The sequence below is a fragment of the Pomacea canaliculata genome, linkage group LG6, assembly GCF_003073045.1.
Source record: "Pomacea canaliculata isolate SZHN2017 linkage group LG6, ASM307304v1, whole genome shotgun sequence".
Classification (NCBI taxonomy): Eukaryota; Metazoa; Mollusca; class Gastropoda; order Architaenioglossa; family Ampullariidae; genus Pomacea; species Pomacea canaliculata.
The window spans coordinates 10,155,805-10,172,710 of record NC_037595.1 but is presented as its reverse complement, the minus strand read 5'-3'; the positions used below and the strand labels follow the sequence as shown (position 1 = coordinate 10,172,710).

The 16,906-nt window shown below is 43.5% G+C and overlaps 1 protein-coding gene across 1 annotated transcript in view; it reads left to right on the top strand.

Moving 5' to 3' along the window:
* Positions 1 to 16,895, top strand: part of LOC112566774 (popeye domain-containing protein 3-like) — a 70,378-nt gene extending 53,483 nt beyond the window's left edge. Inside the window, exons 8-9 of the transcript XR_003099694.1 lie at positions 15,312 to 15,590; positions 16,635 to 16,895. The gene's annotated coding sequence lies outside the window, so the exon portion shown is untranslated. The remainder of the gene's footprint in view (positions 1 to 15,311; positions 15,591 to 16,634) is intronic.
* The last annotated feature ends 11 nt before the right edge of the window (positions 16,896 to 16,906 follow it).

The following is a 16,906-nucleotide window of genomic DNA, read 5'->3' as shown; positions in this document are numbered from 1 at the left end:
CAGCACCCGGAAGTGGACTGAGCATGTGCGAGAGTGTGCTCTAGGCACCCGGTGCAGAATCAACAGCGGCTGTGACCTGAGGATTGACATGTCAGCCGCTGGGGGCGCTTGCATGAGGACGCCCTAACTGTGGTGTAGCTTGCAGTCTTAATTAATCTTAAGTAGTCTTAATTAATTACATCTTAATCTATGGCATGAGGAACAGTCTAGGCTTAGAGAAACCGCATGACGATGTGCGAACATAGACATTGAGAAAGCGTTTGTGAGGTGTTTTCTTGGTTTTGTTTGTTTGTTTGATTGTTTTGGGAGGTGGGGGGAAAACTCTATCCGAGTTTTTCCCCATTCCTTACTTCCCCATAACTGTTCCAAAAAACGGTTTGTCTGAACAAATAAAATCAAAGGTAACTGCAACCGGCACTTCTAAACCTCACCCACGAAATATTCAGGTTTTAAATAATAACAACAAAGATTAATATTAAACATTAACCACAGCACCAACAACAGCACCTGCCTTGTGTCGAACTGTTTTATCTCCTCGTGCACGCTGTTCCAGTGAGGAGGGTTCACTGTGATATTCGCAATGCTATCAATATTCCCTCGTCCTCTGCCTGTCGTCTCTATCCTGGATGTCTGGATGTGTTTGTCGTGGAATATCATTAACCGAGTTCTCAGAGTATTCGAGCGCAAACACCAACAGAATTCTACAGACCCGGGTTCCTTTTCCTGCGTGTATGTTTGATGGACTGTTTTAGACTGTTCGAGCGCTGTATAAAAAAAAAAAGCTTTGCCCAAAGTAACCTCGCGACCTTTGGCTGTAGCAGTTCTTTGTGTGTAGTGGAAGGGAAACTCACCTGACGCAGTTTTCTGGTGTTTTTTTGTTTTGTTTAAATAACCTTGAGTGCTGACAACTTGAGCTCAACGGCCTCATTAGCAGATGACCCGGGTACTGTACTTCATCTATACAGACAGCCACAACTTTCTCTGACAACGATGTTGGACGTCGTCTATAAACGTGACTTTGTAGTCATCGGACAGTTGTATATTGTGATCGCCTGTGGGAAAAAATGTCAGACCCTCGTTGCCATGGTTTTCTCGTGGCGTCAGCAGAGCGCCGACAACAGGCAGCTGTCAGAAGCGTTTCAGCTGATAATTGCGCTAATCTGATGGCATCTGGGATTTTGTTATTAATGCAGCTTCATGAGTTAGCGCTAAAGCTAATAATGGCGCTGGTACTGTTTTTTTGTTTGGTTGCTTGTTTGTTGTTGGGTTGTTGTTGTTGTTTTGTTTTGTTTTTTGTTTGTTTGTTTGTTTGTTTGTTTGTTTGTTTTGCCATTCGTATGAGTTTCGAACCTTCATCAAGATCGAATAATAACTCTTTTACAGTCAACTCTACTATGTACACTCAAACGACGGATGATGAAGACACTATAAGAAGTTAAAGGCCTACAACAGTACAATTTTGTTTTTCAAGTGACTGGGTTGAGCTTTGTAAAAGAAATTTTTGTTTAAATCTGAGTAAATAATTTTTAAATATCTTCCCTTCTCGAAATACACTTCTACAAACATCAGAAACACAAGAACATGCTGAAACCATGGACTTTGGGAATATGCCTGGATACGCTTGGTTGTCATAGCAACAGCCAATAATTTTCGTGGATTTTTGTGTCGTCATATATGTTTGACCTCTTTTTATGAATAGTGATGAGAACAGTTGGTGTTGTTCATTCAGGAAATCGAAGTTTCTTGTACTATGCTAGCCCCCAAAATTTAGAAAAAACAATTCCATAACTCGACCTCGTCTCTAAAATAATTTGATGTATGTATGTCTTCCATAGACTTTGCTGTCGACTTTGAGGACCCTAGGAATTTGTATCGGGTAAACATGCATGTGTGAGAGCGGGCGACCGTGCATGTGTGCATACATGCGCTCACATCGTTAATATTTCGTCGTGCTTTACTTCATCATCGATCTCTCACACAGTCCACAGTTGTACGACTGCTGACAAAAGCATTTCAACACAACAGAGGAACCTGCTCCCGGTGCCGCCAACTTTCAAATGGAACATCTATGTTTGTCGACCCGATCCACGACAATTTGCTGGCGACCTGAAACTCGGCCGATATGCCTGTGCACCAGGAGGGGAGGGGGACCCTGCCTTTTGTTTCCATGTAGCTGGCCACGATCGGGATCGACCAACACCCCCCTACTTCCCGCCCCTCCCGTGGGTAATACTCACTCCAGAGAGCACTTACCCAAGCTAAATAAGCAGATATCGATCACCATATCTGTTTCAAAGGCCGGGTAGAAGAAAAGGGAGAGCCACAAATTAGCTAGATGAGGCGCCGATGAATTCTGACTGCTACCTCCACGTGCCGATGGCGGCAGCCGCTAGGTGACAGTCTCGCGGGAGTTGGCGGGATTCTGCGGGACGGCGCCTCCATGACCTGCCGGCTGTTGTGCATCGACTGCATGGTATTTGCGAACAGATTGGCTCGGATTGTCTGTTGAGGGTAATTTTTTTTTTTTTTTTTTTGGTCGGATAGATTGACACTGATTGTCTGTTTGTAAATCGCACTCTCTCTTGATGCCTCTTGAGGGTGTTCTGCTTTTTGCTATGGTGTAGGTGACTGGCGCGATTTCCACCATTTTGCTGCAGTCTCGTGGGATGCACCTTTAATTTTTGTGAGTTGAGCGACCCATGCACAAACTTTAATTTTGTAATTACATATTAATGGGAGGCTGATGGTTAGTGCGCTCGAGAACATACTACACATCCAGGGTTGAGGTTTGTGCCAAAAAAAATTAAAAAGAGAGAGAGAGAGGCACAAATAAGAGATAAAAATTGACAAAAGAGAGAAGAGATGGAAGGTAATGGAAAGAAGGTGGAGGCTGCAGAACGAGTCGTCCCTGCCTGGTAGTCCATGAACCGTCAGCACAGTGTAACTGCCTGCTACATATATTCGGAGGAACCACAATCAAAACAGAGAAGATAAACCGACCGGTGGAAACACGGTGACCGCCCCAGCGACCTGTCGGCGGCGCGATACCAAACCTCGGAGGAGTCGGGGAACTATAGTTAGGACCACAGGAGACGCGCGCCGCAGCACAACATCCGTCTTGTTGTATTAGCGCCACGACCGACAACCCCGAGGGCTGGGCCACGAGTTAACTCCCTTCCCTCTCTCCCGACTATCGTTTGTTCAGCATCGCAGTTTTTATCTGTGGGTTGGAATAAAAAGGCCAGGACCTCATTTTGCACGGTGTCCTGCAAGTCTGCCCGCTGATTAAATAATGTTCTCATTAGCAGAAGCTCTCGCATTGGCCCTCAGGTTAATTTATGTCAGTCCACAACAAGAGGTTAAAATATCAATTCACAGTTTAGTTGATTGATTCACATTAGTCATCCCCATTGTTGGGTGCTAGGTGAATGTCACTTTATTTACCGACTGAAATTTTTATTCTAAATATATACCTTGAGCATATTTGGTGTTAACTGTTGATTTTTTTTTTTTTCATTTTCATGAAAGCTATTTGCATTGGAAACTATACGCTGAAAACACCTATGACCTCTGGCACTCATACACTGTCGATGGTTCGCTCAGGTATTGATGTGGTTCTCGAGAATATTCAGAAGGCGTGTAACCCAGAAGCCGACAGCCTTTCCTTTCTCGTCAAGCACGCCTCTGCTGTTACTGGAGAGTGCTTTGCGCTTGATGGAATCCACCCTAAACGCTCTTGAGCAGTCTGTTTAATTCATTTGTTTACTGGAGTGCAGATCCGTCGACCCCGACGAACGCAATCTCCCACCTTTTTTTCTTTCAGGAGACAAAGAGGAGTCCCAAGTGTCACTTGACAAACTTCGATCCTTGAGTATCTGGTTTTTTTTTCTTAGAAGGAAACAGTATTCCTCCTCTCAAGTCTCTAATCCTTTAAAGTTATCTTTCAATCACCTCGTCTTTGTTCTTCTCTCTTCTTATCCTCACCTTTTCCTTTCCATCCTTCCGTGAGTTTAAAACCTCGTTTATTTTCCTTACTTACTCTTCACAGCCCTCACACCGCTTTACACCCTCACGATGTCTTCTTCCTCTAAACGCACTTTTTTCAACTCCTTGTACTGGCTGTTTTATTTCTCGTCTATCTTTCCATTGTAAAGGTCAGCGCTCAAGGCTTGAAAAGTTTATTTAGGCGGTTGACTCAAGACGCTGGAGGCCCCCTGATTGTCGAGAGCTTTTGCACTGGAGTTCAAATGGGGGGATGCTAACGATTTTCCTTGCCGCGCGCCCTGCTGTGGCCCGGGGTGCAATTATATAAAAAGCAGGAGTAGTCGTATACGACTGTTAGAGATTCTAGAAAGTTCCGCACAGGGATCTGAAAGTCTGGCAGATAAAAGAGATACAAAATATAAGATTATATTTATTTTTCCTTCTGAGAATTCTATACTCCTATAATAGTTGCTACTGCATCTTATAAGTGAGAGACTTCTTTATTGATTCCTATCGTACCTTGGTGCCACCTGACTTTTTTTTTATTTGCTTATTCTCACTGTATGTTTGTTTATGGGTAATACCTTATTTATATATTTTGTTTTTATGTTGATTGCCTATTTGTTTATTGAACCTTTTATTCTAAATGACCCCAGTGGGGTACCAATAAACTCCCCGTTCTTGCACCCTTCAGAAAACTGTTCAGAAGGTTTCCTTTAAAAAATAGAGAGAGAAAAGAGAGAGAACAAATCAGACAAAAAAAAAAAAAGAAAGAAACAAAACAAACTTGTAAGGAAGCTGACATTTTTTTTATAAAGATCTAGTTTGATAGGCGGACGCAGCCCGACATCTTGTCTTCGCACAAAGAATATATTTACCGCGCGTGAATGTGCGAGTCGTTTGTCACGTGCGTAAACAAGTGATGATATTCTAGTCTTGAGTAAACAAGTGACTTTATTTTGTGCAGAGGTTGCAGTATTTTTGTTTGCAATCAGAAGATGCTTGTATGCGTTGGTCTTGGCATATTAGCAACTCGTTGGCTAGGTCATGCGTGAGATTTTGTGTTTCTGTGCACAACTAGGTGACATCACTGTGTATATCGACATGCTTTTGTCATCCATATATAGGTATCTTTGTTCATGCCATGTAAACTGGTGACTTTTTAAACAGATTTTGTATAGTCTTAGCCATCTGTCAGCCCAAGTTATTTATCGACATGTCGCTTGGGGTACAAATGTTTTGAAAACAGAAGCGAAACTTTGTTGTGTTGAAGTGTCTTACCTGCGACAGGTAAAAAAAAAACTCTTTACATTTCACAAAGATCCCACACAACTAAAGACTGGACTGGAGCAGATATGCTGGAAACCGGGGCATACAAGCTCCTCTGACGCTTGCTGTAAACATAAACACACACAAGTCTCCTCAACGTGTGCTGTAAACATAAACACACAAGTCTCCTGCAAGTCTCTCTGGGGTCTGCTGTTGCTGACCAGTTGTTGATAACAAATTAAGCAGTTTGATTTGGGAGAAAAAGAATGTTTACCTGCCATGAAGGAGTTAGAAAACGAGATACCAGATGACACATTCCCAGAGTCAGTCGATTGCAGGAAATCAGGAGACCCTGTAGGTCAAGAAATTTAACCCTTCGTGCTTTCACCAACGTGGTTTCATACCACGGTCCACTGTGGTAAATATTACATGAAGCGTTTAAAATACCAACGAGAAAGTTAACGTGCAATCACATTCAGAATACGCTAATCTCGTATTCTTTTCATTTCTTCCTTCGACGGTCTGCTCTCCGTCCTTTCCTTCTCATTCTTTAATCTTGCTTTACGCAGTCTCCGATTGTCTAGCCGTGCGATTCCCCGTGAGGAAAGGTAGAGAAAGGGTTAACTGCTGGGTCGAGGTGATCTTTTGACTTATTTATGTGATAGTCATTCCATCTCTCTTTGTGAAGTATGCGGTGGTCCTTAGCATTCGGGGTTGTTTATTTTAGGATCAGGGGTGGAAGATCTGTTTAGTTCGTCTGCCCTCCACCCACACACCTTTTCTCTCCCTTGTGAGATAACGCGACGACAGCAGATGCGGGTGCTTCCTGGATTCCCAGACTAATCAGATTACTCATTCTGCTGGCAGTCAGATTTTATTAATTATTACTCGACCTGTCAGGCAGATAAACCCTCCGCCGCTCGACTTTGATCTGCAGTCGTCACAAATAAAGCTGGCAGCGCCACCGCCGGCGAGCGAGGGCTTTAGGCTCGATGAACGCAATCGCATCCACCCGCCACCTGTCACCCGCCACCCGCCACCCCAAGGGTCCAAGAGTGCCGAAGGACCCGACCTGCACGTTTTACAGAACGAGTTCGGATGAACAAAGGTTACAGGCTTGACCTGTGTATAAACGGATAACAAGCCAGACATGAATTCGAGCTCAAGCTATTTACGGTTGATCGATTCGTTTGTTTCGAGACCTCGTCCTTCTCGGGGGTAAGGAGGAGGTCAAGAAAACACTTCTTGTTCCATTGATTTAAGCCCAAGGGTGCGTCTGATTTTTAAGCGGTGTCTTGTTCTTCAAGACCAATCGCGACAGCTACTTACCATAGCAACCAATTGCTTGTCTTCACGATAAGGTTGAAACGTTTGTCACCAACGCATTGAGGACTGGATGTCTTCAGTTCAGATCTCGTCTCGGTCATACCATTCTTTTTCTTCATATTTACTACTGGTGATATAAACTTGTAGTCTTAGGGTAAAAACCACTCCTCCCAACCCAGCACACACACATACATCCTCAAATGATGCAATTTTTTTTAAAAAGGCAATGCAGAGGAATATTTTTCCTTTCTGTCCTCCACCTCTCCCGTATCCTCTTTCGTTTTTTACTTTCTCTTTGATCCTTCTAATCCAGTCTGGATATTTGCAAACCGCGCCCATGTCTCAAAGTGTCTCGAAAAGCTCTCAATATTTCTCTGATCAGGGAAAAGTTTGTTGGCCAGTGGACACATGTTCCATTCTGATCGCCACAAGCTGGCCTACAGCGAACGTGAGGAGATAGTGGCGCTCGGTAGCCACACGCACGTGCACTGCTAGTCCGAGTACTACTTTAGGAAAGGGAGGGTTTACTGGCCAGTCTTCCAGACAGTCTCGCACCAGAATTTTCAGACATGTCCTCCAAACCACTGGATGCTGAGGTCGATAGCCACAGAAAGTTCTATAATTGGCCCCTGAGCATGTGAGCATTAGTCTGGTACATCGAAGGACAACCTACAATCTTTATGATGAAAGGATAACTGTCACTTAATGGTTAGGAAACCGCCTCCAAAATAAATTGTTTACAATGTTTTGTGTTGGAAGGGAGCACTGACTGACGTAGGTATGTCAGCTCTGACCAAAGCAGCCGGTCAAGTTCGTATTATCGATGTGGCAGTCATCTGCCTTCTTACATCGACTGTCTTACGTGACAGGACAGACAGGGAATCTTCCCTCGTTTGATGCGCATCTTCGCAGGATCTCTTACTCACCCGTGCATCTTTCATCAGCCTCGAACCACCGCAGTCTGAGAGCGGATGAACCTCAGCGGCCAGGCGCATCTTTATCTGTCTCCGATAAGTGTTCCTGTCTTGATTACTTCCGACAGAGCAGCTTGGGCCGGCATGAAGCATCATAAGTGCACATATTTGTGTTTGGCTTGCTTTGCGAACAACCGCTGCTTTTTATTTGTTATTGTTGAAGGAGTCGTTGGAAGGGTGCTTTATTATTTATGCCACGATTGACGTCATTTCCGCTTTTGTTCTGTCCCCCCTACGTCTCTCTATTTTATTTATTGCCCTGGACTGATAAATAATGTGTTGTTGTTGTGACAGCAAAAAGTTACTTTTCAAACAGGTGGCCACAAGCAGTCACTTGAAATACTGATGTTTCAACACGATTTTACCTGAATGTTAGGCCGTTTCGTTTATCGTTTTTAATGCTCATCTTTTTTATTTTCAAATACCTATTAAATATACATTAAGACTAGGATGTGTGTGTGTAATTAAGTGAGAGAGATTGTGAAAATGTGAGAGAGAGAAAAGGTTTATGTATGTGTGTGTGTGTACATGGTGTGTGGCGTTCGATCACAATCAACACCAGTCCATCAACTTTACCAACCTGTGAACTGTAAGACTAACAAAATAATTGTGTCGGCACGAGCGACAGTCGTGGCCTGGCTGTCCGGCCAGCAGTGCATCATCGTACTAAAGAGGAAATGAAGAAGACACGAAAGACAAATGGCGCGACGCCACGGGCGCGAGGAAAGTGATCTCCCTACCAGCACTAGCTTTAGTCTTCGGTCAACGACAGTAGGGGAGCAATTAGGATCAAAACGAAAGGGTATTGACAGGCCGTTAGAGTTATCGCACGCCATCCGCGCTGATGATGGAAAGGGGAGAGAACTAAATCTATCACAGGCCTGGGTCTTCCCGCGTCCATTCATCTTCACCCGGCCAGCTTGTAATCGGCTATAGCTTTCTCGTTACCATAGTTACGGACAATGGCATGTCTGGGCCTTTCGTCACGTTATGACCAGAGGTGGCCGGAAAGGGGTGACAACTCCCAGGATGAGGAGATGGTGGACGTGTTGGGCGGATGTACAGGCTATCAGTGTGATAAGGTCAGGCTCTCTTTCTTGTAGCACTACCTGCACGACAATGAAACGCGGATTTTCAAGCAAGGGTTAAATACAATTGGGGCTTGTCCTGTAACAAGGGGAGATCACCTGTTTAATTCACACCCGACCTTTTAGTTATGCCATCGTGATTATCTTTGACGAAGCAACATGTCGGCAAAGACATAAAATCTGTAGGCTCACCCACTCCCACCGCCTCTCCCTTGTCACCTCGAATGACATTTCCTTGTGTCGTCGAGACTGCTACACTAGCTGTACTTGAGGGGAGGTAACTTGCGCTCAGCACAACCCCGTCTCGATTATTATACTTAAGGGAGGATAACTATCGCAGGAACTCTACATGTTTTATTAGGCGACATATTATTTATTGTCAAATATCTTGTTATATTTATGTAGTTTATCCATTTTTTACTCCTATAACCCATTCACCTAACATAATCACATATTCTACAAATATGTTGCCAAGTTTTATAAACGTTTGGATTCAAACGATAAAAAGCAGAGGAAATTGTGAAACTGGCTCGCCCACGTGCTTTCTTAAAACATGGCAGACAACATATCATTGGTTCCTCATACATCAGTCAGAGCAAGCACACTCCTCCATTCAACGATCTCACCCCGACCTCCTCCCACCAGTTCATACCTGATGTCCACTAACATCTCCTATGGCAGCATGGTCGGTAGAGCGGTTTGTGTTTGCCTGCTAATGTGATTAGTAATCTGTCTTTTAGCTAATTACTATCGTGAAAATGGATCTTTCCGAAAGCTGTTTGCTTGTAACCCAAGGAGGCCCTGGCGACAGACCAGGAAGTTTGGAGGAAAAAAAGTTCTTAAAGCAACAAACTTGAAACTCTTCTGTGTTTACAGGGCCTTTTTTATTTTGAGAGAACAACAGACACTGTAAGAGCCAAGTTTTGGGGATGTTTCTTATTTCTCTCTCTCTCTGTGGGGTAGGGGGTCCGTGGGCTCAATGACGTGTTGGAGATTTGCAGGGAATGAGTGAAAGAAAAATGTCAAACAATGAGTCTGACGACAATGATTAGCAGCAGACTCGTGTAAAAAGTGAGTGGGTGAGAAAAGAGAAGATAAATGTCCGAAAAATGGATTAGTGATCACTCTGGAATCCACCCGTGATAAAGTGTTTCAGCTCTGTATATCGTATATCTCTGCGAAAGAGATTCTTCGGCAAACCCTAAATTTATTCGCTCTACTCGTCTGTCTATCTCAGTGATCGAATTTTTGTTTAATATGTCGTAATTTGTTTTGCTTTCCTCTCGAACTTTTCTATTTGTCACTCGCCTTCTCCTTTTCCATCTCTCCACAGTTTATGTCTATTTTTTAAAATGTCTTCTCGTTCTCGTGTTACACAAGCAAGCACACACACACACACAAAAGATCATACAAAATCGTCGTGTTTAAAAGCAAACAATATTAACGGCTGCAACACAATATTTTAACAGCGTTTTCCTAGTCTTGTTTTCAACTTTGACCTGAAAGTGATAAGAGAAAATAACACTCGATGTATATCGTTTTCCCTTTAACGTCGACAGCTACAAAACGATCCGCGTACTTGCCTAGTGGCAGGAAATGTCAAAGGTCACTCCCGAGGGAAAAGGGTTTGTAAGCGTGTCCATGAAAGTCTGGACGAATGTGTGACCAAGTTTGTCAAAGTTTATTTTCACGACGGTTACATAAAAACTTCACAGGCCTCAAACCATCAGCATGAACAGTCGGTTACCATCACAACCGTTATAGTTGTACCTGGAAACGCTCGCGTCATCAAGGCCTCAGCCAATGGGAAAGCCGGGGTCAGCATTTGACCTCTTTCTGTGCTGGGTGATATGTGTGGGCTTGTATTTCGGGGAGGCAAGATGGTTTTTCACCCAGATTTGGAGAAGTAATATTTGTTACTGAACATTATCCAATCACTAGAAAAAAATGTTCATCCCGTTAGTCCTTTAATCAGTCTCATCTCCTTTCACGACATAAAACGGAACACAACTCTAGTAGGGCGAGTTGTCTATGACCGACTGGCTGTATAACTAGCTCGATTCTTTGATAGGACAATGTTTCCGCTTCATGGGACATTCCAAAGGGATAACGAGGATAAAAAAGGAAAACAAAACACATTCTGAATATCCAGATTTCAAAAACGAAATTACCTGATATCTAAAGCCGTGAACAGGTATCACGTACAGACCGTTGTCCCAAAGCGAGATTACATTCTCACTGTAGTGGGAACATTTTTTATCACTGGCTACCATGCCGTTCATTAATGAATTTCCGAACCCTTTTAGGAACAGAAAAAAATCCTAAGCACCTTCGTGCAACCAGCCCCACGTCGATACACAATTTTTCCCCACGATAGAAGCTATTTTTTTCACTTCAAAAGAAATAAAAACGCTTAATATTAAGAAAAGATCCTGGAGTGTCGAACTTGACACGCCGACTTAAAAATCTCAAGTCCCTCCATGTCTGGCTGGCCACGATGCCGGGTGTCTGCAGCAGCACAATCGATGAGCCTGTTAACGCCATCGTGAAAAAGTCATTTGCGGCTTGCAGGGCCGACACTGCAGCTGAGGCCGAGAGCAAAAGCATATTATTTGATGAGCTCCTGCTGGGCTCTGAGTCCCGCTGTCGCAAGGGGTTAATCAAGGTTGCGGCTCGAATAATTTTTTTTTAAAGGTATTATAAAGGGGAGGTTAGGTCAGAGCTGGCGGGTGACCTTACAGCACCTCGTGCGGACGGTGATCGGACGACTCGACCACAGCCGTGAGACCACTCGACCTTTGAACTCGACCCGTGCGGTGAAATAACTCGACCGCTGCCAGGGGTCGACTCGATCCCTCTCGTGAGATAAATGAATCACTGCCATGAGACGACACGACCCCCAATGACAGAAATTGTATTGTTGTGAGATCTGCATCAGGCTACTTTTGGAACTCAAGTAGGGTGTATGCATGAAAAATATTTCGCAGTTGGTTGGTTGTTTGTTTGTTTGTTTGTTTGTTTGTTTGTTTGTTTGTTTGTTTGTTTGTTTGTTTGTTTGTTTGTTTGTTTGTTTCTTTGTTTTTTACTGAAGGTCTCGGGAACTGATTTGTGATACTAATGGTCAGTTGAGTAGGACTCTTTTGGCAGTGGTCGAATCGTCTCATTGTAGTGGTCTGGTAGTTTCTTTTCAGAGTTGTCTTTTGTGGTGGTCGCATTGGCAAGGGGTCGAGTCGTCCCCACCCCATCCCGTCTGACATCCTCCCTGACCTCACGCCGCACTCCACTGACCTTACGGGGCGCTATTGGGTTTGTGAGTGAATAATATCAGTGGTCTATCTACCATTTTAACAGCGCCCATTTCATAAAATTTAGTCACATTCGTGGCACTTGTTTCATCCTTTTGACGGTAAGCATGACATTCATGAGCAAATGAAACGGAAAAAAACAAACACACTAGAGTAGACAGGCCACATTTTTTGAAAGACCAAGTTCGCCGAGTAATCTATCATGCCGGCGTGTTGTCGTCTTTGCTGTCTGGTGGCCGGACGAAGTTTGTCTTCAATCACTGGCAGAGGGAGACCCATATGTTCTGGACAAGCGAGGCGCCTGGGTCCAGGGGCGAATATTGCAAAGTGCAGGAAAAAGCTGTTGTCGATATGTAACGGATTAGCATCAAAACAAGATGAAGGACAGAAAGGGAAACTTCGAGACTCAACTCTGCACTTTGAGCTTCACAGACATGTCTTGCAATGTGATGCCAGAGGCTGCAGTCTGCTCCTGCAATTCCTCCTTCTTCTTCCTGTCATCCTACCCGCCACCGCTACGCACTGGCCCAGACATCAGTTTTCGCCCAGTATAATTTTTCATTCTCTCAAGAGAAAAAAAAGTTTCTCAATCTCTTTCGGTGATATTAAATTGCTTGCCAAGACTGAACAAGCTTGTTTTTTTCCTAGAAAACTGCCATGGCTAGCACAGATTACTTGCGGAGGTATTAAACAATCGTGTTTAAAATGTCTGAAGCAGATTCGTCTCCAGTCGAACCCGGCGATGACCTTCTGAGATGACGAATCCCGTTGCTTAATGATGTCAGTCAAAGAAAGAGGAATAAAACTTACATATAAGTTTTGCCATACAGACTAGCAACCATTTAAATACCAACATGAATGGTTTCCGTTTTTTGCAGATATCAACAGGCGATATCAACCTCACCTGTAAATTCCAACCTCTAAAATCCATCCGTTAATTAATTATCCTTTGCTCATTAACTTTAACGGAGCATATGGACTAAGGATCCTTCACCTAGTAACCCTAACGTCCAGCGTTTCTATTTTTAGTAACATTACCATACATTACAGACTAAACATCCTGTACCCAGCTTTATATAAAATACGTTACATGGCAAACTCCTGTATTCACTATCTTAAATTTAAGTAAAAACAAAACAACAATCTTTGAGCAGTTTGTCCAATTAACGCACTTTTCAAACGGAGAATGAATTTTAGGGAAGATGGCAGAGCTCTTGTTGGAAGATGGCAGGAAGATGGCAAACACACTTGATATTTGTGACCTGAGCATGTCTGGAGGTTTCTAGACCTGTGGAAGGTTTCTGTCTCCTGTAACAAGGGATCTGGACTCACGGGGGAACTTGTAATGTATGCAAACTTCCATTGCACGCAGCTGAGTCAATCCGCTGGGCAGCGAACAATGGAGGCTCGGAACGAGATTCACGATTCGAACCGGTGATATCGATCAGCAGTTTTGTTGCCTAGCGAGCTCGCGCAGAAATAATTCAAGCGGGATTTTTTCCCCCTTGAAAGGCTCAGATTCTGATTGAGTTTTGTTTTCCGCCGCCGCCTCCTCCTCCTCCTCCGTCTTGTAGTGTTTCTGTCTTGAAGTCTTCCTGTCCTCCTTCTGGTCCTCTGTGACTTCAGTTATTATGCGTTGACCAGCGTCGCGCCGTTTTGGCAACAGCTTTTTCTGGAATATTTCTTTAAAACTGTTGCTTTAAAAATACGTGATCACGTGATCATGTGTCTTTTAGTTGCTTGCTTTGGCGGGAAAATGTTTTCCCTTAGAGGTGATTTCCCACTACGAGGAGAGAAGGAGGGGAAGGAACACTGGAATACCCGTAAAATCACAAACTTTCGATTTCTTCAATTTTAATCGAAACTGAAAACTATTTTCATATTTAAGATCTGAAGCTGGGAGGTGAATTAAAGCGGGTATGTGGGGGAGGGGTGCAGTCTATCTGATAGACTATAAATCAGCTAAACGCAGGGGACCCTCAACTCAAATTTACTGGCTGGAGCAAGCGAGGTGACAAGGGTGATAACCCCTGATGACGTCACGACCTGTAGGGGGCGTCTCTCTTGGTTTTCTGTCGGCTCCCATTCACTACCAAGATGCTGCTTGGATAATAACCGTCTTACTATCGTTTCCATTAAATGGAAAGAATTACAAATAATTTTACTGCAACGATACGATTTTTTTTTTTAATTTTGATTCCACTTGATTAATTTTGTGTAAGCATGATGAAATGAAGAGACAATGAGAATGCGAGTTAATATGACTTATTTTTGCTGTATCTGTTGTGATTGTATTCTGTACACACGCACCATTCTTTACTTGAGAGACAGAGACAGAGCGCCGTAGGACCAGCGAACATCACGATACTATCAGTCCCTGTTACTTTGTTCCTCTTTGTGTTTTCTGTATTTATTTTTATTCATCCTCGATATTGTTGTTTATTCTTCCGTAGTCCATATACTTGTTTATTCTTCTGTCTCTTATACGTTGCCCATGTCTTGTTCTTTTTCATTAAAGCGCAAACACACACACAGAGGACAAGAAAGGGCCATCTGTCATTGCAAAGGAAGATATTAAATGGTTTGTCGATGCGTGATTTTCAATTAGAATCTTTCATATGTTTGTGGTGACGGCTCACTTTTTTCAAACCATGGCTAAGAGTGTGCCTGATGCTAGAAACTTCCAGACTGTCTCTCGCTTTCTTAAATAAAAGCGACACAAGAACCAGAAGCACAAGAATGGCAGGATCCAGAAGGTCAGGACCTGCAACACCTTGTCTGCCGTCTGTGAGGGAGAAGCAATGATGGAATTACAGTCCACAGAAGATTTTCTGATCAATTCAAATTGTAGAAGAGGACATTTGATGCAGAACCTGAATGCTGTGGCGAGTTTGATGATGTCATTTCCCGTCTGACTGACCGCGAGAAATGGAACTTCTGACTAGAGTGACAGGCGCCATTTGGCACAGACACGCCATCAAAGCTTTGGTTGGCTTCCAAGGACTTTTTTCAGTTTAGCTCATGCAAAAACTTCATTTTTCCACCAAGAATTTGAAGGTGAAGAAAAATAATGCGTCCTTTCATGATATTTGAACAGAATAAAATCAGTTTGGTACTTGTAAAAAAAAACTTGTCAAGGCGGTTATCGGCTGTGGTCATCAAAATTTGCATGAGTCTAAATAAACACGGAGCGCGAGGACATGCCAAGACTACAGTGAATCGGTTAACTGACAGTTTATTTCTTTCTTTACGTTAAATACACAAAATCTTCTATAAAGAATCAATTGCATTATAAAGAAAGTAATAAATCATCATCATCATCATCGAACATATCTTAAAAGTCTTTTTTCGGCAAACTTTTGCAGGGTACGCGGTGTGAATTAAACCAGCCTCACGACACAGAGAGACCAGGGTACAGACATGCTCAGTGACCTTTGCCAGGTCTTCCATCCGTTAATATCCGGCTGAATCCAGACGTGGCTCGCGAGAGCTAAGAAGTCATGATGATTGTCAACAACTCGCTGGTCTTGGCGACAGCCACGACTCAACAGTCGAACACAGCAGGTGAAAACTCTGGTCGCACCCCATTTCTACAGATCACATCTCCTGCCTTCAACACTTTGATCATCAACACCACCCGACAGGTAAACGCCTTGATATTTTTTTTTCCTTTTTTATTTCCTGTCTGTGCTACATATGAACCAGTTTTCTTTAGACTCTTTTGTATGACATTTGACCTTTCGACTCAACGTGTAAGTCGTCAACACTACAGAGTGTACTTGCTGAACTGTCTCCACCCCGGCTGGAGGACATCTCGTTAGCATTAGATGGTATATACTACTACTTGTCTGTCCTAGATACTTCATTATGTTATTTCTACATGCTATGTACTACCACGTGCATGCCCTAAATATTTCTAGTCGTTACTACCAGACGTTGTAGACAGACTATTTCTGTAATTGCCTCCCTTGTGGTCCTCTAGCAAAATTGGTGGAGGTTGAAGAACGATGTTGACAAGAAACGGAATTCGTTCTGATGTCTGTAAATTGGTGTCATCATTATCTTCCTGCCATCCACTACGCCAGTAGTTCTCAATGTCGATTGCCGAATGAAAGAAAGAGAAGCTCTTCTACTGTCGTAGATGATGAGCACGTCGATAAAATGACGGCGAGGAAGAGTTTTGTTGGAGGCAGCAGCCATCCTTGGAACAGAACCCTGGACTTTTCAATTTGCTTTTAGATGAGGGATCTCCCTGGTCTGTTCGACCGAATAGCTTGTTCCCAGAAGTGCAGTAAAAAACGCGAATCTGTTTGTTCTTCGAGGATTGCATTGAGCCTGTCAAGGACTAGTCATCTTCTAGAATCATTAGTCTAGTCTATTTCTCTTTTTTGTGGAATCGTAAATGTGCACAAATATTGCCACACTAAAGGGGTGTAATCCTCTGATTCAGTGTGGGATATAGAGTGAGCTTCTGTTCGATAAAGCATTGCTAACAGCTGTGAACAAATTAAAATTGGGTTTCTGTAGTTTAGTACTAGAGTTGATGTATTCAGCTGAAAGTCTGTGTGTTTGTGTGCCTGAGGACTTTGATTAAACTGCTGTGAATAATGAGGCTTTAAATAGATGATGATGATGATTGATGATTGATGATGATGGATGATTTCACTGTCATACTTATGAACATTCAGGTATTTCAAGCTGCAACACTATTCGATGCCAGCGGTTCTGAAGTGGATGGCCAGGGAGGAGGAGACTTTGGCGTGGAAGGAGTGGTTGGAGGGGAGACAGTGCGCTCGGCAGGAGGTGCCGCGGGGACGGAGAGCGAGCAGCTGGGCTCGTGTCACGACTGGCAGGACGCGCAGCACACTCTGTTCCAGCTGGCCAACCTGTGCATCGCCGTGTCCCTCCTGACCCCAGCCACTTCCGCTTCCACCTGCTCTTCCTGCGCTGTCTGCTGCTG